Source organism: Lissotriton helveticus, chromosome 6 (genome assembly GCF_964261635.1).
Source record: "Lissotriton helveticus chromosome 6, aLisHel1.1, whole genome shotgun sequence".
NCBI lineage: Eukaryota > Metazoa > Chordata > Amphibia > Caudata > Salamandridae > Lissotriton > Lissotriton helveticus.
Window position 1 is genome coordinate 2,129,124,347 of NC_136067.1, and position 24,405 is coordinate 2,129,148,751.

At 49.7% G+C, this 24,405-nt stretch overlaps 1 protein-coding gene across 1 annotated transcript in view; it reads left to right on the forward strand.

Moving 5' to 3' along the window:
- Positions 1-24,405, forward strand: part of LOC144762101 (beta-1,4 N-acetylgalactosaminyltransferase 2-like) — a 335,968-nt gene that overhangs the window by 128,220 nt on the left and 183,343 nt on the right. The gene's annotated exons all lie outside the window — the stretch shown is intronic.

Here is a 24,405-nt window from a genome sequence, read left to right on the forward strand (position 1 = left end):
TTCATAGAAGGCAGGTCAGTCATGGCACACCCTAAAAAAAACATAGAAGAGAGGTCATTCTTGGTAGAGCCCTAAGAAAACACCTCAGCCATCAGGCCTGTGATAGGGGCCGCGCACGTGCATCTAATTAGCACCGAGGACACAATAATCACGGGACAAGGCAGGTTTGGTTCACGGCGTGATCCCGACTGCCTGAGCCGGGCCACGCCCCTTTATTTTATAGCTAGCGCGTGACGACACGTGCCAGCACTAACGTGATGCCTCCGAGCGCGGGTAATCAAAATAAACAAACAATATCCCAACTGGTATTATTAGAGAGACAATTAAACAAGTATGCATAACGCATTACGAGAACAGAAACAAGGAGACTCTGTAAGTTTTTTCAAAAGGGCTCATGGCATCATATAATTAAAAGAATTTTTAGAGTTGTATCAGCACTGTAAGTGAATAAATAACAAAGCAACCCGAATTGAACTTGGTGCTCAGCATGTGCAAGTGACACAAACAGTGGCGACGCAAGTGACAATTGTGGTCAGCATAAGTGGCGCATAGTGAGTGGTGCTTGAATGTATACAGTGGATTAAGAAAAACAATGTGGCTCCAATTGAGTAACTAAGCATTAATTTCTCAGTTGTGTTGGTTTAATTTGGATGAACCACATTGGGGGCTGCTCCTTTTATTGTGCTGAACGGTCGACGACGTTTCGATCCTCTTGCATTGGGATCATCTTCAGGACTGGGTTGCAATTGGTCAAAAGTGCTGGAGGAATCCGAGAAGGCAGTCCGGCACACTGTGTTGAACAGGATCGCCGGAGAATCAAGCAGTGCGTTCCTGGCCCAGAGGCAGGATCGCCTAGGGGGTGGCTGGTAATTCAGTTAACACGGATCGGTGGTGCATGCGTGAGTATGCACAGTAATGGGAGAGTGGTTCGCTCGATGATCAGAGTAAATCGGCAGATTTCCGGGTCCGTTCAGGGATCGGTATAGCGGGAGTGAATTGCACGCTAAGTATGGCAATGGACGACTGCTGCCGGCTGTGTCCGAGTCTGGAACACCGTGGTCGAGGCAGCTCGGAAGAATAAGGAAGTCGAGAGGGTAGAGTGCACCACTACCCCGCTGGAGGACACTACATTCCTTCCAACTTTTATTAAATAACAAACAAAACATTGAATACATAGATCTGTTACCAGTCACTAGGATTCCAGTCCTTGGTTCATCACACCATGAACCCTTCTAGGCGGGAGGATGGAGCTGGATTGTTTCTCAGGCCATATCTGGAGTGTTCACCCCATGAGGATGGAAATGAAGGGGTCAGTTCCTGCGAGACTTCACCCTCCGGAGATCTCGCTGGGGAACTAGCCAGTACCGTCTAGCGTTCCAAACAGTAAATGGGGTGCCATGGTCAGATCGATCCAGTTCTTCAGTGGGGATCGTTCCTTGGTCACCATCCGTTCCTTCCTCCCCTAGCTGTTGACGTGGTCCCGCCTCGGGGTTGTCTGATAGCGGCGGGTCAAGAGTTCCGGCGTGTACCTTTCTGAAGAAGGAAATGTTGCATGTGATTTCCTCGGTTCCTCTCCTGGCTGTTATCATTGTGGCGGTTCGGCGGATTACTGTCCTTGGCTGATGTTCAAATGGAAGCCGGAACTTGCTCCTGGGGTACCTGTCCTTGACGTAGACTCGGTCCCTTACATGTATGGGTGACCTTCTGGCTCATCGGTCAGTGCTGGCGTGGTCATTGGTGCTGGTCCTGTTGGCTAGGACCTTTGCGGCGTCAATCTGAAACGGGGTCCAACTTGGATGATGCAGGATGGTATCTCGCACTACTCGGTACATGCTTGCCGGCCCCAGAGCTGCCTCAGTCGTGAGATGGGGCGTCAACCTGTATTCCTTCAGGAAGCTGTATATAGCTCTCTCGAGTGGTGCTCCATCCACATGCGCGATGCGTATTACTTTGTTGAGAGTGCGCATGAACCACTCTACTTCCGCATTTGCTTGGGGCCAGCGTGGGGTCACTTTCCGGTGTTGAATGTCCCAGGCCTTGAGATAGTCTGCAAACTCTTGTCCCTGGAAGGGTGGGCCATTGTCTATCTTCATCACCTCGAATGTTCCATGGGTTGCAATTGTTTTCTCTAGTTTAGTGATCACTTCTGTGGCTGTCAGACTTTCCACAATCTCGATTTCAGGGAACTTTGTGTAGTCATCGATGATCACCAGGATATAGCGTCCATCTGGGAGGTGTCCGAAGTCAACACTCACACGCTCCCATGGCCTTTGGGGGTTTTCTTCCATGATGACGGGGTGAGGGCGAACTGGTTGGCCTGACGCCTGGCACCATGAGCACGTTCTGACCGTCTGTTCAACCATTGGGTCCATCCCCGGGAACCACACCTTGGCCCTCAGCCTAATATCTTTGTTTTTACCATGCCTTGATGTCCCCTGTGTGCGAGATCCACGGCTTGTTGAGCAAGGCTTGATGGGATCACCAGTTGCGGGCCTCTGAGTAAGCAGCCGCTGCTGTCGACCGACAGTTCATTTTTAACCCGCACAATTGACTCCAGGACAGTCTTTGCTTGCTGTGTCCGTCTGGACATAGTGGACTGAATGGGGCGTCAGTCACTCGCTTGAACCGCTATTATGGCCAGTTGCATGCATTCATCGTCCGGGTGGCTTCTACAATAGTTTCAAGACTCATGGGAAGTGGTTGTGATCTTTCCGATATGAGCCGGACATATTCTTCAGTGTCTTCGGCCTCTGCCTCTTCCGCTTTGGTGGAGGCCCTAGGATGTCTTGAAAGGTAGTCCTCCGGGTTGGATGAGCCTGGCTTGTATTCTACTCGACAGTCATACCCCTGCAGCTGCAGGATCCATTTTTCGATCCTCAGTGGGGGCTTGGATGCTGACTCTTGAAACAGGGGGATGAGGGGTGTATGGTCGGTGGATACCGTGAACGGATGACCGTACACGTAGACGTGGAAGTGTCGACAGGCCCAGTGGATGGCGATCGCTTCTCGTTCTATCTGCGAGTATCTCTGTTCCGTGTCTGTCAGGGAGAAGTTTGCATATGCGATCGAGGCCCGCTCTCCATTTCCGTGTAACTGCATGAGCACAGCTCCTAGTCCATACGGGCTGGCGTCAACAGCGACGTTAGTGGATCGGACCGTGTCAAAGTACAACAGTGTAGTGTCTGCCGACAGGGCTGCTTTGGTGTCCTTGAAGGCCTGTTCCTGGTCGGGCCCCACTGCCAAGTGGTGGTGGATTTTGTCAGTTCCCTGAGGGGCTTTGTGAGATTGGATAAGTCCGGGACGAACCGCCCGCAGAAGTTCATCATCCCTAGGAAGCACCTGATTTCCAATGATGTTGGAGGGTGCTGGGGCTTCCTGGACATCTCGCACCTTGTCGGGGTCCGGGGCCACTCCTCTATCGGAGAACGTATAGCCAAAAGAAACTGATCTTGTTCTTTAAGAAACTGGCACTTTTCTTTGTGTAGTGTCAGTCCGGACTCTTTGATTCTCTGGAGAACCCCGCGAAGTCTATGGTGGTGGTCCTCCATCGACGATGCATATATTAGCAGGTCATCACTTTCGTTCAAGACCCCCGGGAGTCCGCTGAGGACTTCACGGATGGTGTTTTGCAACACCTCCGCGGCACTCGAGATCCCGAAATTGAGGCGACGGTACCTCCTGAGGCCGACGTGTGTAGAGAATGTGGTGATGTATCAAGAGTCTGGGTGTAATGGCAATTGGTGATAGCCGGAACGTAGGTCCATCTTCGAAAACTACTTTGCGCCATTCAGTTCTCCCAAGATGTCGTCAATGGTGGGGGTTAGGTGACGTTCCTTTTCACAGCGGCGTTTGGGAGGCACATGTCCACCTAGATGCTGACCTGCCCTGGTTGTTTCGGTTTCCGTGCCACTACGATCGGGGATACCCAAGGGGTGGGTACACTGACTTTCTCTATGATCCCTTGCTTCTCCAGTGCTTCTAGTTCTTCTTCGACCTTCTTTCGCAAGTGGAACGCAATGCGCCTGTGCCTCAGCGCCACCGGTTGGACTGATGGGTGAATGTGGAGGGAGACTTTTTTCCCTTTTAGGCATCCAATGCCTTTGAAGACTTCTTCGAACTCCTCCATGATGGCCTCCAGTTCCTCCTCTTGTACCGCCATGGCGAATGAGATCAGCTTCAGTTCTTCTGCTGGTTGTCCGCTTATCAGCATTCCACTTCCTTCCTTGGTCACATATACTGTGGTGGAGATCTTGAGGTGTCTCAGCTCTGTCTTGAAACATCCTAGGAGCGGGATGGGTGTCTTCTGTCCATATGCAAATACCCTGATCCTTGCTTCACGTAACGGCGGGCGTGGACTTAGTTGATGGTACACAGTGGCAGCTATTAGTTCGATCGAGGCCCCAGTGTCTATGGTGGCTCTCACAACGTGGTGGTGGGTCTTGATTCTGCACCTTGGAAGTCATCGTCTCTTCCGTCATGGTAGGTCTACTGCAAATACATAGTGGACCGGGTAGTCTCCCGTGTCATCGTCCATGTCTTCACTGTTGTGTGCTTCGGCCACTGTCTGCGCTGTGTCTTTCCTTGATTTTGCAGACCTGCATACCGCCACGAAGTGGTTCATCCACCCGCAAGCACTGCACTTCTTCCCTCTCGCGGGCAGTCTTGCATGCGATGGGGTGTGCCTCCGCAGTAGCCGCACTTCTTTTTTTTGTCTTGCTGTCTTCTCCCTGAGTTTTGGTGCGCTTTAGGCCTCACCATGTTCACCTTTGCCACCGCGTTGACTTGTTCCCTCTTGATGGGTCGGTGGAGGGCCGCCTCCATGTGGGATGCTCTGGCCTGCGACAATTCTTTTAACAGGCCCAGGGTGAGGATATCCGCTAGAGACTTGCCATCCTCCTGAAGGATGTTCACTCTGAGTTTGGAAGAGTAGCACCCTTGTATTATCTGACCTCGCATTTCTTCCTGTTCATCTTGAAATCCGCACGTGCTGGCCAGTTCTTTCAAACGCCTGTGAAATGCGTCTAACGACTCCTCCGATTCTTGTTTGGCCTGGCGAAGGATGAATCTTTCATAGTCCCTGTTCGCCATCAGCTCGAAGTGCGCATTTACGGCGTTGCGCAGTGTCACATACATTTCGGGTGTGGCCTCCACCAGGGTTTTGTAAATGCGGTGAATGTCTTTGCCTCCTAGATGGAGGAGTAGGGCTCTGTGTCTGTCCCGGGCTATGCCCGCCCCTTCAAAGTAAATTTGGAGACGGTCAGTCCAGTCCCTCCACCTCGGGCGAGGGATGGGGGGATTCCATCTACCACAAAGGGCTCAATGGCCGGGATTGACACCATCTTCTCGCAGTCGCAGTCACACCTCACTGCACGTGCACTGCCTACCTCCTTGGCGTGGTAGTAGCCGCCTGGCCGTGGCTGACGAAGGCGCAGTCGGGTCCTCCCTCCGTAGCCTGTGGGGGCTATGCTTCACTGTGATGTCCTCCTTTCCTGGGTGTTGGGGCACACACGTGTGTGGGCTCTGGCAGAGAGTGCAGAGAAAAGTCCCTCTCCTCTCCAGGCCCTCTCAGGGGCTGTGGGGTCCTCACTGGAAGCAGCAGACTTGCCAGTGGCACACAGCAGGCCTCCGCAGAGCAGTTGGCTCCCCCGTGGTTGTACAGCCTGGATCAAGGCTCTAAACCACACCTGGGGATAAAAGCACACTAATTGAGGTGCTTGGGCTCGTTACCGCCTCGTCACCAGTGCGCGTGCATCTAATTAGCACTGCGGCCGCAATAATCACGGGACACGGCAGGTTTGGTTCACCTCGTGGTCTCGACTGCCTAAGCCGGGCCACGCCCCTTTATTTTATAGATAGCGCGTGATGACACGCACCAGGGCTAGTGTGATGCCTCCGAGGGTGGGTAGACTGCACCGCTACCCCGCCGGGGGACACTACAAGGCCATTGATGCAGTGCGTTAAACCAGTTGGCAGTGGGCGGTGGGTGTGGTGAGGCGGCGGATTCCGAACTGAGGAGCGGCCCCAAACCTTCACTCAACAAAGGGGCCGATGGAAGGGACTTTGCTCCTTTCCTATCAAAGAAAGAGGCTCCCACCAACCGGACTGTGAATGGCACGTCCCACTAACCTCATTCACATGGACAAGAACCGCAGGGACATCTGAAGCCCGGGGCTAAACCCACCTTGGGGCCCCTACTCGAGGCAGCATTGACTCTCTGACCCTGTTCCGGCCCTGCCAGCCTCCTTGGCAGTCACTGGCCCTGCACGGGCACGCTCGTCCCAGTTCTAATTAAATCTACATCTAATATTTAGGAGTAGTGACGTGTGTTTTCAGTATTGTAACTCAGCAGCAGCTCACCAATATTACTGCCAATAATCTCTGTCACCCCCATACCTCATATGTGAGATCCTTTTTTCACCTAAAAGAGGCTTTTTTTGGCTGTTTCATGAAACCTAAACATAACATTTCTCTGCAAACTGCCCGTAATAGACTCTCACACGTCACCCACATCTATATATATAAAAACGAATGTATGTCTGTCTGTCTGTTTGTCCTTTATGCATTACTACACCATTCATCCGATCGGCATGAAACTTTGGGAAGTTATTGAGTACACTCCCGCGAGGGTTCCTGGCAAAAGAAATAAAAAAACTGGTGAAATATCAGCCCCTCTGGGCCCCCAGGGCCCTCATAATCTTTCCAATACTGAACGTTTACAGTTTCCGGTGCGACTTGCTTTTGCAATGACCATCAACAAAGCACAAGACAATCGCTGCAAGTGTGTGGACTAGATTTGGAGAATCCGTGCTTCTCACTTGGACAACTGTATGTGGCCAGCTCACGCGTCGGAAAACCTTCTGATTTATTCGTGTACGCACCAGATGAAAAAACAAAAAATTCCGTGTATCCACAAGCACTCAAATAAATAAACAGAATTAAAACAACACTTTAAAATGTTTTCCATATTAAAATGAATACGTTTCAATAAAAATGACACAATGTAAATTGAATGTTATCATAACAAGTTTCCTTAAATTTCCTTTCTTCTGAGATCGCAGCAACACGCGACGGGTAAGCTAGTATATATATATAAAAACGAACGTATGTCTGTCTGTCTGTTTGTCCTTTATGCATTACTACACCATTCATCCGATCGCCATCGTCGGCAGTTATGCCCCCCAAACGGAAATCGAATGGTCGATCTACATCTGAAGCACGAAAGCAAAAGGCATTACAAGCTTCAGAAACAGACGAGCAACGGGAAGCAAGATTAGAAGCTGTTTGAACACGAACTGCTCAAGCACGTTCTTCTCAAACGAACGAGCAACGACAATCAAGATTGGAAGCCGGGTGGGGGCGTGGCCAGGCGCCGTAGGAAATGGCCGCCTGATTCCCGAGCTCCGCCGGGACCGTTGGTGTCCCTAAAAAATCCGTCCATTCTCCTCGCTGGGAGGCTCATCCACCGAGGCCCCCAGCTCCCTCAGACCTGGTGCTCGATCGGAGCGCTTCAGCGGCGTCCAGAGACCCACGGAGAGCGCTGTGCCGGGATCGCGGCGCTCGGCGGCTGTTCAACGCCTCGCGGCTGGTACCCCGGAGCCGCCAACAGTACTACTCCAGACCCCGGTGTCCGGCCTATTGATCGGCCCGGCCTGTTTGGCGCCGGGAGGAGGGGGCGTGGCCGCGCCTGTGGTGCTACGATATTGCGGCCCTTGCCTACCCTGTGAAGCGTCGTGCGGGGGCCTACAGATCGGCCTCGTGGGCTCTGCCAGGTGGTGCCCCTGAAAAGAAGAAGGAACACCGGGGACCCGCGACACTCTGTGCGGGGACCGCAACCCTCGGCGGCTGCCCGCCATCTAGCAACTGAGCCCCGGAGCCGATACCTGCATCACGCTAGGACCCGGCGTCCGCCCTGCTGCCGCTCGGCGCGGTTTGGGGGAAGACGGGGGACAGCTGCTTTGGTGCTGCCGCACGGAACCGCTGCGGGGGCCAGCAGCTCCAAGGGGCCTTCAGACTGACCATACAGGTACTGTGGTAAATAAATAAATAATACCCTATTTTTGACTAGACATATATCATAACAGATAGCTCAATAAATAAGAGTCAAGATTCGAGGTAGTGGGAGTTTTGCAGGTTTAATACAGCATAAGGACAGGAACAGGACAACCTGCATAGGAATAGGATGACAGGGCCCAGCAGCTGCTGGGGCTGGGTCTGGGATGAGCGCGCTGACTTTTAATAACAATACATGAGCATATATACATAGCGCAAACACATAGCATTACATTGCAGTAGGCGTAGCAGTGGGTGGAGCAGAAGGCGTGACGCGTAGCAGTCGCGAAAGATAAGAGTAAAAAGAAGGTGTAACTCAGACATGTAATGCAAACGTAACAGAATATGTCATGAATGGGCGGAAACATAGGAGGGGGCTACCTAAGGAGCCGGGACCTCTAACCTGATGGTGCGCGCAAACTGGCAATGACGTGTTACGAGGAGAAGCTGGGGGCTATGAACTCTGTGCTAGGAGCAGAGACTAAAGTCTGGAGGGTCGGAGCGACATGTACCTAAACCCTATCTGGTATCTAATGTTTAGGGAACATGTTGATATAAACTAGAAGTCATGAGGGGAAAAGCTAACTGACTCTAAGACTAGAACATGCATTTATTCTACATGTAGTGCGTGATGAAGAATATTAAATGACCATTAAATACAGTATTTCTCTTAATATGGAGCCGCATAGGCTAGACAATGACGGAAACTATTGATGCAGTTCAGTAGCTTAGGAATGCAGAGAAGGAGGACTAAACCGATAACGGGAATCATAACATAGTCTTGGCAGACTCAGAGGCAGAGCCAAGCTGCACCGGGCACTGCGAGGCAGGAAGTAAGTGAAAGGTCGAGGATACAGGTGGGGGCTGTATCGCTCCTCAGCGAGGCTTCAGGAGACAGGAGCTGAATCTGATGTCCGGGCCCTGTTGAGGCCTGGAAACGGGGACTTTATAATGAAATAACGTGCACACTGAGAAGCGTGGCAACATTATTTTACATAAGCCTGATATTCGTAGTATTCACGGGGACTGGAAAATGACATACCAGAGGTGGACACAACTGTAATTGCGTCTTGAATCGGACATGGGGAATAACATATGCATATTGGTCATGCACACATAACATATGATGGATGACACGTAGGGACACAGAACATGGCAAAATTTACTTTTCCACATTCCCTCCTTGTCACTACGTTCCCATCAGGAAACATCAATATTCATGATACCATCTATCATTTCATACAGTACCATTTGTTCATCTCGAATTGTCTTGGAACGAGATTTAGAACGGGGCTTGGGACTAGGAATACAAGAGGTAGCACACATGCCGCAAATCGCAGGGCCACATTGTATACAGAGGCAGCAGCTGAATATGATCGCTACTGCGATACCTAGAAAGGACAGGACTTTCCATCCCCAGGCGGAAATTATATTCCAGAACCAACCGGACCATGTCCAGGTGCCTGGATCTTGGAGTAACAGATGGGCAATTTTATGAAGTCTGGTTATAGCTGAATAAACAGACGGCGCGTTATTTGGAATGAAAACGCAGCAACTGGATCCGATGAGTCTACAGGCCCCGCCCCTATCGGCCAGTATGACGTCAAGGACGAGACGATTCTGGAGCACAACAATTCTCATGAAGGATTGCTCTTCGGTTAAGTTACCTAGAGCGGAGGCAGTCTCCTCTACTACTGCTTCAAGGGTTCTTGTTAACCTACGGATTAGCTTACTGTTTACAACTGTGCCTAAATAAGGGAAAACACCTTTATCAATATCAATGAATTGCTCTGCAGCAGTTTCAGTATAATCGACAATCGGGAGGTTTCTCTTGTGTCTAGTATGTACTAGGTAGGAATTCCTATGGTAGTCAGGTGGGGCTAGGAAAACAGGTGGTAGTAGGAAGGCAATGTAACAGGTTCCCTCCCAATCGAGGGGCAGACGAACATATGCAGTTTGACCACAAACAAAATAAGAATGACGTGAAGCTTTAAAAATAGATTTCCCACTGTCACTATACTGGATAATAGTAGTACAATCACTATGTCCTACGTGTACAGAACCATTATTTCGGACACATAATTCGCCTTTGACTGGTAATACTGAAATAGCAGGTGAGTCTGGAGTAGTATCAGACTGAACATTCAGGACCATGAAGTTCGACGAATAGTTACCTAAATTGTACACTTCATTTTCTAGATCTAAACCTGTTCTGTGGGGGAAACCTTGCTTGTCTGGGAAACATGTACTGTTAAGAAAAGACATGTCTGTTGAGGATGACGTTAACGTGGACCATGCTCCACACGAACCATTATGTGAAAAAGGATAAGGAAAAAGTGGCAGAACTCCCTTTGACGTCTGGAAAGGGGGGAGTCGACCACACACCCAACAATTAGTGGCATTGCTGGTCTGGTGTGAGTAATGTAACATGCGGATAAATGAGTTATTGCGCATAGCGAGGCGGTAGAACAGTTCATGAGGGGGCAGATCACTAAACGTGTGCTCTGCTGTAACATTAGAATGCTTATTTACATGAGGAACTGGGAAACACAGGAAAAATGCGTAACTAGTGCAGGAAATCATTATGCTGATGAATAATATGAAACTTAGAAAAACGATACATCGAATTGAGTTTTGACTGACTCTCTCACTATGGGGGTCTATTTTATACATGTCAGAAACAGTCTAACCGTTTCACCTAGGGGAGGACTTAGACAATCGAACTGACTGACTTATTTTACTAGACCGGAGTTTTTGCTTATACTCCTGCTGCGGAGTTTTCTCTAACAGGGGAGGGGTTGTGTCAATGTCATTTGCGGGACAGTCCTTAGGAACAATGTTTTGACAAGTCTTGATATCCTGGGAAATGTTTTTAGAGACCGGCTTTAATCCGTAGAATTTCTTGACGTGCGAAAGGTGCACCCAGCCGCGGCGTCCTTCCAATTTCACAGCTGTACGGGTGGTGAGGAGGACCTGACGGGGCTCCTTCCAACGTGGCTCCAGCGGACTTGATCTGTCAAAGTTCCGGACGAGCACCATCGAACCTGGAACGATCTCATGCGGTGCCACCTCGGTATTGTCTGGAAATGCGGCGGCAACCTGTGAACGACATGAGTTGAGGGCAGACATCAAGGAAGCTAGGTAATCTGTCAGCATATTACATGAAACATCAGTAATACTTCGGGGTCTAGGAGTACCCCACATGTTAGGGGGGCGGCCGAAAACGACCTCATACGGGGACAGACCTGATCTGGAATGTGCGACCATGCGCATGTAAAACAAAGCGACTGGCAGAGCTACTAGCCAGTCCACACCCTTATCTTTACATATTTTGGCAATTCGAATTTTCAGAGTCTGATTATGTCTCTCGACTAGACCGGCTGCTTCAGGATGGCGTACACAATGAAACTTCCACTGGTACCCTAACAACAGGGAAACGTGCTTCATCAACTCAGATGAGAATGGCTGACCGTTATCAGAATATACGACTCTAGGGAGTCCATATCGAGGGAAAAACTCACGAACCAACTGCTTGGCAGTGGTCGCGGCTGTGTAATCTGGGACTGGATATGCTTCTGTCCATCTGGACAAAGCGCATACAACTACAAGAACATACTTGAAACCTCGACATCGCTCCATCTGAATATAATCCATCTGGAGGACTTCAAAAGGGTGGTCAGGAGGCTGGAAACCACCTTGTTCCACCGGGACACTTTTACCTGGATTAAACTGACAACATATCATACAGGTACGGACTTTCTGCTTGGCTGCAGCTCGTAAATGCTTGTTGAACCAAATGTTCTGGATACTGTCTAACATAGCTTTTTCTCCTAAATGTGCTGGACTATGTGCGGTATTAATGATGACTTGAACCATAGAGTCGGGGAGAAACCATGCGGTCCTACCCTTCGTCACCCATCCTTGATCTGTCTGGACCCCTCCTTGTTCAGACCATTTCTTGATTTCATCGGGAGTAGCATGTAACTGGATATCTATGACATCTTGGGTGGGGTCCTTAACTGTCATACATGTAGTCGGATCTGGAGTATGTGTCATGTTAACTTGAATGTCTGGAGTCTGTGCTGTAAGCTTGGCTGTGCGATCTGCTAGATCGTTACCTTGAGAAATAATGTCAGTAACTTTCGTATGTGCTTTGCATTTCATGATAGCGATAGATGTCGGTAAGTGTATGGCATCTAACAGAGCTTGAATAAGGAAACCATGCTGAATCTTGGTTCCATGAGAAGTCATGAAACCTCTCTCCTGCCAGAGCACTCCAAAGTCGTGTACAACTCCGAATGCGTAGCGTGAATCCGTGTAAACATTAACTTTCAGGTTCTTGGCGTGTATACAGGCTTGTGTCAGAGCAACTAGCTCTGCTGCTTGAGCAGACAGAGTGTCAATACGGTGTGTTTTAATAACTTCGGTGTCAGTAGTCACTGCATACGCGGCTACTAGTTCTCCTGTACTAGTTCTCATACATGAACCATCCACATAAAGTGTCAGGTCAGGGTCTGGTAACGGAATGTCTGTCAGGTCTTGTCTTGGCTTTGTCGTAATGTTGACTACTTCCACACAGTCGTGTGTGGCTGGATTTGAATTAACTGATGGTAACAGTGTAGCAGGGTTCAGAACGTTGCAGCGTCTAATTTCTATGTGTGGCTGGAACAGTGTCAATTCATAACCTGTTAAACGTGCAATTGTCAAGTGCTGTGTTTGTGTTCTATTTAAAAGAACTTCCACGGAGTGTGGGACTTGTACTGTCAAGGAGTGTCCTAAAACTATGGAATCACTTTGTCTGATAGCTAGTGCTGTGGCTGCAACTGACTTGAGGCACGCAGGCAAAGCCTGGGCGACTGGATCTAGTGTGCTAGAAAAATAAGCACAAGGCTTGTACTGTCCTGCTTGATCTTGTGTGAGAACAGATAATGCTGTACCTTCGCGTTCAGTAACGAAAAGTGTAAAAGGCTTACTGTAGTTCGGTGTAGCTAGGACTGGAGCTTGACATAAAGCTTTCTTTAACTCGTTGAAACTAAGTGTATGTTCAGATGTCCAAGGGAGGACAGTCGATACGGCTGCCTCCTGTGTCGTTAACTGTATCAGTGGCTTGGCTAGAAATGCATACTGAGGAATCCATTGTCTACAATAAGAAGTAAGGCCGATAAAGGCACGTACCTCCTTCTGGGTTCTGGGCTGGGGAAGACTCGCTATTAACTGGATACGGTCTGGTGTCAACTGCCTACCCCTCTTGGACAGTAAGTGTCCTAAGTAGACCACTTGCTGGACACAGAATTGAAGCTTCGAAGGGGACACCTTGTGCCCCATCTCGGCTAGGAAATACAGAACCGTCAGTGACGCTCGCTCGCAGTCACGTTCAGAACGGGCTGTGATCAGTAGATCATCGACATACTGGAGCAGGGCAGTGTCAGTTGGCATGTGAATATTGTCTAGTTGTCTCTTGAGTGCTTGACTGTAAATACTAGGGCTTTCTGTGAAACCTTGAGGAGCTCGTGTAAACATATAGCTCCTTCCATTTAAACAAAATCCGAAAAGAAACTGGCTGTCTGGATGAATTGGAACACTAAAAAATGCATTCTTGAGGTCGATTACAGTGAAGAACGTGGCTTCGGAATCAATAGCAGTTAACAGGGAAGAGATATCTGGGACAACTGGGTACTGCGGAATAATACATTTATTAAGTTCCCGTAAATCAATCACTAATCGATATACTGGGGGTGCATTTGGATCAGTACGTTTCATGACTGGAATGATCGGAGAGTTACATACGTTGGAGTCAGTTTCTACAACTACTCCTTGAGCCATGAGCTCGTCTATAATTTTGGATAAGGCTGCTACAGCCTCAGGTGGCAATCTGTACTGTCTGATTCGTGGTAACACTACACCTGGTTTGAGAGTCACACGATGGGGTGTGATTTGCATGTAACCTACATCAGTTGGACCTTGCGCCCATAAATGCTGCGGAACTTTAGACAGTCTGGGATCAAAATCTCGTAATACATAGTGACCCTTAAAGTCACGTAGGAACAATCGTATTCCCTCCGGGGAACAGCATATAACTGCACCTAACTCTTTCAGTGTTTTAATGCCTAATAGATTTTCTGGACATGACTTAGTAAGTAACAGATCAGTAGTACGGGACAATGGACCTACTTCTAGAGTGACTGGCTTTGAAATCTCATTAACGATAGGCTTTCCTGAAAATCCAAGGGAAACATTTCTTGAGCCTGAGAGCGGAGCCCCTGGAACTTCGGCATGACTAATTGTGGTCCTACTTGCCCCTGTATCAATCAAAAACTTTCTGTCTTTCCCTAATACTTGACTGTGAACATAGGGACCTTCTTGATCTACAGGTATCTCGATGAGAGGCAAGCCTACCTCCCTCTCTAGGCTGTTTCATGAATATGGCTGGTACTCTGGATACTCAGACTGTGCATACTGGTACATCTGCGATGTAACATGCTGTGTTGCAGCAATAGGCTGCGGTGCTGTAACTGTCTGTGGTGCATTCTGTGACTGAGGAGTCTGTGAAACTTGTTCTTGTCTAGGCGGACGTGGTCTTTCTTTAGTCTTACCAGTAGCTATGTTATGTTTCAGAACTGCACACTCATTTATAAAATGACCTGGCTGTTTACAATAATTGCAGTTCCCTTTAACGGGAGCTGCAGGATGACTGGCTTGATTCGGACCCCTCTTCTGACTGTCTTGAGGAACAGATTGTGCAACTAGTACTTTCATTTTCGTGTCTTTCATACGTTTTCTCTCGTGTTCTTGCTCTTCCCTGATTCTATTCTGGTGGTACTGGAGCATCTGGAGCATCTGGGACGGAGTATTTGCTTGCCAGGTGCTTTCGACTTTCAAAACTCGGTTTTTAATTGGTGGACTTGAATTCTCGACTAATTTGGTAACGAAAAGGTGAGGGTATGACTCACTACTTGTCTTGAGACCACTATTGATACTAAAGCACTTTTCAAACCTCGAATAAAAATCACTAATATCTTCATCTTGTTTCTGTTTACAGGCTGAGATTGCATCCCAGTCTTCTTTTCTAGTTGTTAATAATCTGGGTAAAACTTGAATTAATAATTCTGGTAATTCTTTACATTTCTCTCCAAGACCAGTACCTGGTACACGTATCTTATCTTCTGCTTCTAGGACTGCCCACTCTATCTTTTTCTCTCCCACCTCCCATTCTTTTTCCTTTAGCTTTTCATACACCCCTGCGGGTAGCAGAACCTTTAACATTTTAATGATATCTGGGTAAGTGTATTCTCCCATACGGAGCATGTCTTTTAATTCTCTATGGAACCCTGCTGGATCTTTATCATGACAGGGAATTAATTTCTTCATTTCGAGGAGTTCCATCTTTGTGATCGGAGTGTATACAAACACTCGCTGCATTTCGCCACCCGCTCCTCTGACTGGGTGGACTTCTCGTAACGGATTCTGTCTGTCTATGTAGAATGATTTACTTTCTGGGGGTGAGACATGGACAAAATGCGGGTTCAAGAATGTTCTATATTTGTGACGCTGTTCTAGAATGACACTAATTAAATCGGTACCTAGACCTCTCCATCTATACTGGAGTAACTCGTTCAAGATATCATGTAACGGGCCTGGATCAGAATGTTGACCCTCATACAGAGTAATGAGGTGCTGAATCATATACATACCCACCAGTCGCTGCTCGGCTGGGGGCATTTTCAGAAACATTTGTGCCACTATTTCGTCCGGAAAAGTGGTAGAATCAGTAATCCATCTGACTGCTGATCGGACTAGTTCCTGTTCATGCATAGTACTTAACTCACTGTAACCGATTCGTGATTTCAGAATGTGATCGGTAGCTTGAAATACTTGTTCTAGGGAACCTTGTTCTGGTGCTGAATGATGGAAAGTTGACTTGTGTTCTAGACGTAAATGGCGATCTGGAAATCTAGGTTTTCCTACATACGCTATTCTGGCAGTATTCTCATCCTCTACCTCTTCAGTATCAGAGTTACTTTCTTTCTCGCTTACTTGTGCTGCTTTACGTTGTTCGTGTATCTTTATTATTTCTCTACGGATTTTCTTGTACATACTCTCCATGGCACCAATGGTATTGTGCTTTCCTTCGGCTATATTATCACTCCACTTTGTTAGAGTTTTCATTTCTTCCGGGTCTTTAGACGGATGATCTTGTTCTCTTATTAGACAGTTAATTAAGAACTTTAATATCATGCGCTGAATCTCGGCTTTCCTTTGAGACATGGCATCACTAATACTTTGTGGGTCATCCCCTGTACGGATGAAACGATATATCCTGTCTAGATCTTCTTTCATATTCGGCAGGGTGACTAGATACTCGGTCACTCTCCTTACGCGTACGGAATATAAAACCATATTAAACTCGCCTGGAACTGGGTCATAGACACATTCGCCAAGGGTTTGCCTGATTTCTGCAACAGACTTATTACTCTTAGGAGTACGCTGTGATGCTTGAGCATGTAATTCGAGTGCTGATAAACGCTTGTATGGCGGCGGGGTTTGAGGAAGACCTCCTCCTGCGGCCCCTAAACTAGAATCATCGACTGATGCTTTTCGTCCTGGCAGGGTCGGTAATTGTAACGTGGGCTGGACTTGTATGGCGGGCTGACCCGGGGGGGCTGTTAAGGGCACCCCGGTGTCTGGAGGAGCAGGAATTACCTGATTTACAGGGACTGGCGGAGCGCGAACAGGATTTACATATTCGGGGACTGTGTCGTCCAGATAGGACGAAATAAAAATATCAGCTGCGGTCGGTTTGTGACGTAGCTTGGTCGGAACTAATGGTGGCGGGAAATTACTGGATGCCTCCGGGGTCGCTTTTGGCAAGCCCTCAGCAAGAAGAGGATACATACCCTTAATGAGGGCATTCCTCTGTCTGTCTGATTGCTCAGTTCTAACTCGTTCACCTATCTCGATTAATTCTCTTTCTTGGGCTCGTTCTTGGGATTCTCTACTTAGTTCTGACTTTCTGATTTCTTTTTCGGTTCTTTTATGAGCTTCTTTACGCCATAACTCGATGGCATCTTTCTGTGATTGTCTGGCTTTCTTTTTCCATAATGCCTCTTCTACTCGCATGATGCATTCGGCATCCCATGTACCCGATACGGGCCATCTATACTTTTCTTCTAACTGTTTGGTATATTCTACCCATAAATCTAGATACAATATGGCGCTTATGCCATGTTTCTGATACATAAAGTGACCTGGACTGTCCCTGGGCGGGACGGGAACTGCTGCTTCCAGCAGACCCTTTCTAGTTTTTAACTGACGTAATTTTGAGAAGAGCGGCATGACTGGACTATAATCTGGACATAATACAATACACAATAAACACGAAATCACGTCGCACTCATACCACAACATTAAAATACATGACGGACATTTAAAATAACAGTTCGAACAGAATACTACCTGGAAATACTGAGAACAGAACACATGAATTTTCTCGAGAACAGAACTGACTAGAACAGAAACGAGATGCACTGCTGAAACAGTACGAAACTTACCGGTCTCATAAAGAGACACGTCAGGACCCGTATCCACCGAAGTGGACACTTCGTTTGTGGGACTGTGTACCACCAACCCACAGACCAGAGTCAATTAAATTGACCCTGTCTAGATACCACCCCAGTAACGGTACTCACCGGGCAGCAAGAACGGAAGGCCTCGGACTGGACTGGACTGCTACGACGACAAACTTCGGACTTCAGTTACGGGTGGACCTCCGGATACCTCGGACCTTGGACTCTTGGCTTGGGCTCTGGTCGGGACTCGCCGCGTTCCTCCACCGTCTCGTCTGGATGCTGGACCGCCTCCTCCGTCTCCTCCGTGGGCCTGAGGGATACTTGAGCAGAAATATCTGCCACTGCGCAGAAGAGTTCCGTCACGACTGCAGAGGGTCAGGGGGTCGGCGTGGCTTCACCGACGCGTGGGGAAAGGGCAAGTCCCTATTCGGGCGCCATTATGTGGTAAATAAATAAATAATACCCTATTTTTGACTAGACATATATCATAACAGATAGCTCAATAAATAAGAGTCAAGATTCGAGGTAGTGGGAGTTTTGCAGGTTTAATACAGCATAAGGACAGGAACAGGACAACCTGCATAGGAATAGGATGACAGGGCCCAGCAGCTGCTGGGGCTGGGTCTGGGATGAGCGCGCTGACTTTTAATAACAATACATGAGCATATATACATAGCGCAAACACATAGCATTACATTGCAGTAGGCGTAGCAGTGGGTGGAGCAGAAGGCGTGACGCGTAGCAGTCGCGAAAGATAAGAGTAAAAAGAAGGTGTAACTCAGACATGTAATGCAAACGTAACAGAATATGTCATGAATGGGCGGAAACATAGGAGGGGGCTACCTAAGGAGCCGGGACCTCTAACCTGATGGTGCGCGCAAACTGGCAATGACGTGTTACGAGGAGAAGCTGGGGGCTATGAACTCTGTGCTAGGAGCAGAGACTAAAGTCTGGAGGGTCGGAGCGACATGTACCTAAACCCTATCTGGTATCTAATGTTTAGGGAACATGTTGATATAAACTAGAAGTCATGAGGGGAAAAGCTAACTGACTCTAAGACTAGAACATGCATTTATTCTACATGTAGTGCGTGATGAAGAATATTAAATGACCATTAAATACAGTATTTCTCTTAATATGGAGCCGCATAGGCTAGACAATGACGGAAACTATTGATGCAGTTCAGTAGCTTAGGAATGCAGAGAAGGAGGACTAAACCGATAACGGGAATCATAACATAGTCTTGGCAGACTCAGAGGCAGAGCCAAGCTGCACCGGGCACTGCGAGGCAGGAAGTAAGTGAAAGGTCGAGGATACAGGTGGGGGCTGTATCGCTCCTCAGCGAGGCTTCAGGAGACAGGAGCTGAATCTGATGTCCGGGCCCTGTTGAGGCCTGGAAACGGGGACTTTATAATGAAATAACGTGCACACTGAGAAGCGTGGCAACATTATTTTACATAAGCCTGATATTCGTAGTATTCACGGGGACTGGAAAATGACATACCAGAGGTGGACACAACTGTAATTGCGTCTTGAATCGGACATGGGGAATAACATATGCATATTGGTCATGCACACATAACATATGATGGATGACACGTAGGGACACAGAACATGGCAAAATTTACTTTTCCACAGTACTGAGGAGTGTTGTTCTGGACGTCTGGAGGGGGTGGCCATTCCCAGACCCACTGCCGCTGAGCGGGGGGAGGAGAGAGACTGCACAGCAGTGGCCCATGAGAGGACTGGCCGGCGTGGCCTCCATAGTGTGACCCGAGGCCCCCGCCAGGCGAGAGACACACGGGCACAGAAAAGGCGGCGGCCCTAAGATTGGTGGACCTGCTGGCACCGCGGGGTTTCACATACAGTAGTTGGTGAGGGTCACGGGCCCTGGTGCAGTGGAGGACAGGGCGAAGAAACAGTGACTCACACCTCGGGAACCCCCTGGGGGGTTCCTCTGCTTGGAGGGATACCCGGGTGAAGACAGGTGCGGCTGACCGCTGCGCCCCGGACGGAGGGGGTCGTCGGAGCCTACACTGACACGCGGACTTTCCAGATTCGTAGTGGGCGGAGAACTATCCGGTCCCGGAAGCACCAGATCAAGCATGCGGCCCAAAGGGGGTCTGGTGACCCAGACCAACAAGCTGGACAACTACACAGTGGCCAAAACGCCAACACAGACCAGGTGGGGCGGCTAAGGTGAACACAGGACAAGCGGAACCCTCCTTGACGTCTATAATGACTGCGATCCAGACCCTCGGCACCAGCCTTGAGACCAAAATGGACAAAATCACTATCGAGGTGAATTTGCTCCGAGCCGACTTAGGGAAAACCACGGACAGGTCCAAAACTAACGAGGTGGACATTAAAGCCCTGCAGGAATCGGAAAAACGGCTTGAGGGCAGGGTGAACGAGCTTGTACATCAACATCGGCAGACGGCCCTGCGACTCGAGGATCAGGAAGGTAGGGCCCGGAGGAGAAACATCCGCGTGGTAGGTGTGTAGGAAGGACTTGAGGGTGACAGTACGGAGCTCTTTCTCGAGGACCTAATCCTCCGCCACCTGAAGCCCAAGAGACTGTCGAAGATCTTCACAATCGAGCGGGCACACAGAGCTCCGATCCCGAAGCCCAAGCCAGGGGCCCCACCGAGAACAATTATTGCAAAAATACTTAACTATCGGGACCGCGATGCAATCCTCCTGGCTGCTAGACAATACGGTGACCTACAATATGAGGGGGCCACAGTTCGCTTCTTCCCGGATTTCACACTCCAGGTCCAACAGGAGAGGCGCTCGTTCCAAGGGGTCAAAGCGGCGCTTCGAGACCGCGGAATTCGGTACATGATGTTCTTCCCTGCGAAACTGAAAATCATAACCGGAGGTAAATCCCACTTCTTCACTTCGCCGGCGGCGGTACAGGAGTGGCTTGACACAGCGAACTTCGAGGCCCACCCTCGGCAGGACGGCGGACAATTGCGAGAAACTGGGCAACCATCACCGAGGTCAGAGACAGGGAGAGCGGAGGGTGATGAGCAGAGCCAGCGGTCCTGGCGGTCGAGGTCGAACAGTCCCCGCTGGGACTCAGCCAGAGACAATACAGTGAGATGAGCCACGAACTTTCGAATGAGAAGCCGTCTAACAGTAATGTATAAAATATGTTTTCATGTATGACTTTATTGCCCGAGGGGCAACGTGACTGATAGCCCAAGGTCTCTGGACTGGGCGAATTGTTTACTTGATGCACTACCGGCCTGAGGGGCTGAGCGAAGTGGGGCACAGCGGGAGGGCGGCCAGGACGGGGCTGGCCCACGTACATCCCAAGTACAGCTTTCTCGGTTGGGTTTCCCCGGGGTAGGGTTGGGCGATAGGCGCTCTGCTAATTGGGGTGGTGGGTAGTACGAAACCCACGGAGCAGGGGGCAGGGAGGGGGGGCTTGTTTTGGCGGAGGAAGGGGGGGATGTTGGGGTCAAATGAGGGGGGGGGGGGTGGAGTCAACTGTTTGACGTAACCTGGAATGTTTGCATTGAATACACAGGGTGGGTGGGCACCAGGGAGGGGCGGGGAGTTGAGGGTTCGTCACGGTCACACGGGATGTGTTTTGGTGAAATCGGCCTAGGTACCGGGGTGATCGGACATAGCACCCTACGATGCAACAGCTATGGCTAGGTGGTGGGAGAAGAGTCTAAAAATTCTCAGTTGGAATGTGAACGGGCTGGGTGACAGACTCAAACGCACTATAGTCCTACAATTCATTAAGCGGCATCGGCCGGACGCAGTCCTGTTGCAGGAAACGCATTTGATGGGGAATGTATGTCAGGCCCTAAATAGGTGGGGTTACACTCTTGCAGCTCACTCCGGCTTCACCTCCGGTTCTAGAGGGGTGGGGATACTCCTGCGTTGCTCGCTGCCCCTCCATATAGACCTGACTAAGACTGACCCGCAGGGATGCTTTACAGCTATATCGGGACGGTGGGAGGGCCGCACACTTAACCTTCTCTGTCTACATTCTGCCTGGCCTCCAAGCTCGGGCCTACGCGGATCTGGGCACTCTGCTCCTTTCCCTACCCGACGGACAGTTGATTCTGGGGGGGGACTTCAACGCAGTAGTGTCGGGGACCCTGGACAGGTGACCCCCCCCGAGACTTACCTCAAGGACAGAAGTGGCTGGCGGACTTCCTTGACACCTTCAGGTTCACGGACGTATGGCGCCTGCTCCACCCTACTGATAGCCAATTTACCTTCTTCTCTGGCCCACATCATTTTTTCTCACGCTTAGACTACATTCTTACCCTACTGCAACACGACATCACCATTCACGAAGCAACACTCTTGACTAGAGGCATTTCGGACCATTCCCTGGTCCTTGCGCACATGACCTTTGGAAACAGCCGTGAGGGATGCATAGCACCAATAAATGCTTGGCATCTAAAGCATGAGGACACTAGGGAGCAGCTAGCCAAGTTAATCACACGGTATTTCGATAATAACGTTGGCTCGGTGGACTCCCCCGTCACCTTGTGGGAGGCATTTAAAACCGTGATCAGGGGGGAGGCGCTCTCAGTTATCTCAGCTAGGCGGAAGGAACGACAGAGACAGGTCACAGCGCTAGAGACTGATCTGGAGACTCTAGAAAGGGAGGCGCTAGAAAAAGGGGAGGAGGCAGTCCGACACAAACTGCGGTTAAAGATGGCTGAGTACAGAGCGCTGGTCACTCAGGAGGCTCAGACTGTGGCCCGGCATATGATGGGTATGCTCTATGATCAGGGCGATAAGGCCGGGAAACTTATAGCCTGGCTTGAGAAAAAATAACAGGCCAGAAAGGTGCTGCCAGAGATAAGGACGGAGTCCGGCACCCTGGTTTCCGAGCCCCGTGCGATAGTTAAGGAATTTGCGAGACACTACCAACAGGTATACAAACGAGAGTCGGACCGCCCTGAGGAGGATTCAATAGACCTCCTCACTGACATCCGAATGCCTTCTCTGCCAGAGGAAGATCGGGAGGCCATTGATAGTCCGCTCACCGAGGCCGAGCTACAGCGTGCTATAGCAGAACTCCACCCTGGTAAAGCTCTCGGCCCCAACGGCCTCCCGATAGAGCTTTACAAGCTGCAACCTGACACACTCAGTAAATATCTGAAACCCATGTTTGAGAGTAGCAGGGAGGCCGGGGTGTTGCCGCGGGATCAACGCATAGCGACCATAGTGGCGATACCGAAAGAAGGGAAACCCAAGGAGTCGTGCGCGTCATATCGACCGATTTCGCTACTCAACGCGGAGCCCAAAATACTGGCGAAAACTCTTGCCAACAGTCGGTGTTGCCTACATTGGTCCACCCTGACCAATCAGGGTTCATGCCCCACCGAAATACGGCACTTAACATCCGGCGGCTTAATGGAGTGCTGGGGCAACGCCACAGATTGAAGAAAGACGCGGTGGTGGTCTCGCTAGACGCCACCATGGCTTTTGACACCCTAGAATGGCCGTATATGTTCGCAGTGCTACCCAAAATGGGCTTTGGACCCTACTTTATTGCTTGGGTTCGACTGCTCTATACGGAGCCCCTGGCGCATGTACTGGTGAACAACAAGATTTCCGAGGTTTTCACGCTCGAGAGGGGTACGAGACAGGGGTGCCCCCTCTCTCCCCTTCTGTTCGCCCTTTCCCTAGAGCCGCTCGCGGCCTGGATACGGCAGGATGTTTATTTGAAAGGTATAGCTTGGGCAGAAGGATGGGAAGACAAAATATCTCTCTACGCCGACGATATCCTCCTGTACCTCTGCAAGCCACGCAGGTCGATACTGGCGGCGTTGGATATATTTGCGAGCTTCGGTTGCAACTCTGGCTTTCGAGTCAACTGGAGCAAATCGTATCTTTATGTGTTACATGGAGACCCGCCTCGACTCCCTGACTCCTGCCCTATTACGGTGGCAGTGGACGGATTCAAATACCTGGGAATGTATATTACCACAGATAAGGCTCTAATGTATGATAGAAACCTCAAACCACCGTTAAGCTGACTTCAAAGGGAGGCCAAATCCTGGCAACACCTACCACTGTCTCTGCTGGGCCGAGCAGCCCTATTTAAGATGCTAGCACTGCCACGGTTTCTTTATGCATTACAAAATTATCCAGACCTGGTACCTAATACCTATTTCGTAGCAATTGAGGCGGCGCAGCGAGACCTCCTTTGGGCCGGATCGCCCCGAATAGCGTTGACCAAACTCACGCAGGGGTGGTATGACGGCGGAATAGCCCTCCCCGACATATGTAAATACTACTGGGCAGCCCACCTCTCGCCGATCAATCAAGGGACGTATGGCGATGGCAATGACCCCGCCTACGGAATGGACAGATGGCTACTGCCGGGGGGGAACTATGAGATAGCACTATACTCTAAGAGGGGCGCCCGTCGACTTACTGGACCTACACAACACTCTGTACAAATATGGCATATTGCTATGAGAAAACTCGGATGGTCGGGAGTCCTTACAATGGCCACGCCACTTTGGGCCTCCGAAAAATTAGGCAACCTGGGGCGCACCAAGGGGTTCCGTAACTGGGACTTGATAGGAATCTCCCAAATCAGGGATATTTGGGGGCCCACCGGGGTTCACACGTTCTCCCTCTTACAAGACACATATGAGTTGGCACAGACTGAATACTTTAGGTACATACAGGTGCGGCACTCCCTACAGGCTAATATCCCACCAGGGACAACACTGCCACAAGCCTCTCCGCTCGAAGACAGACTGCTTGACGGACACTTGACAGAACACGCCATATCCCTTAC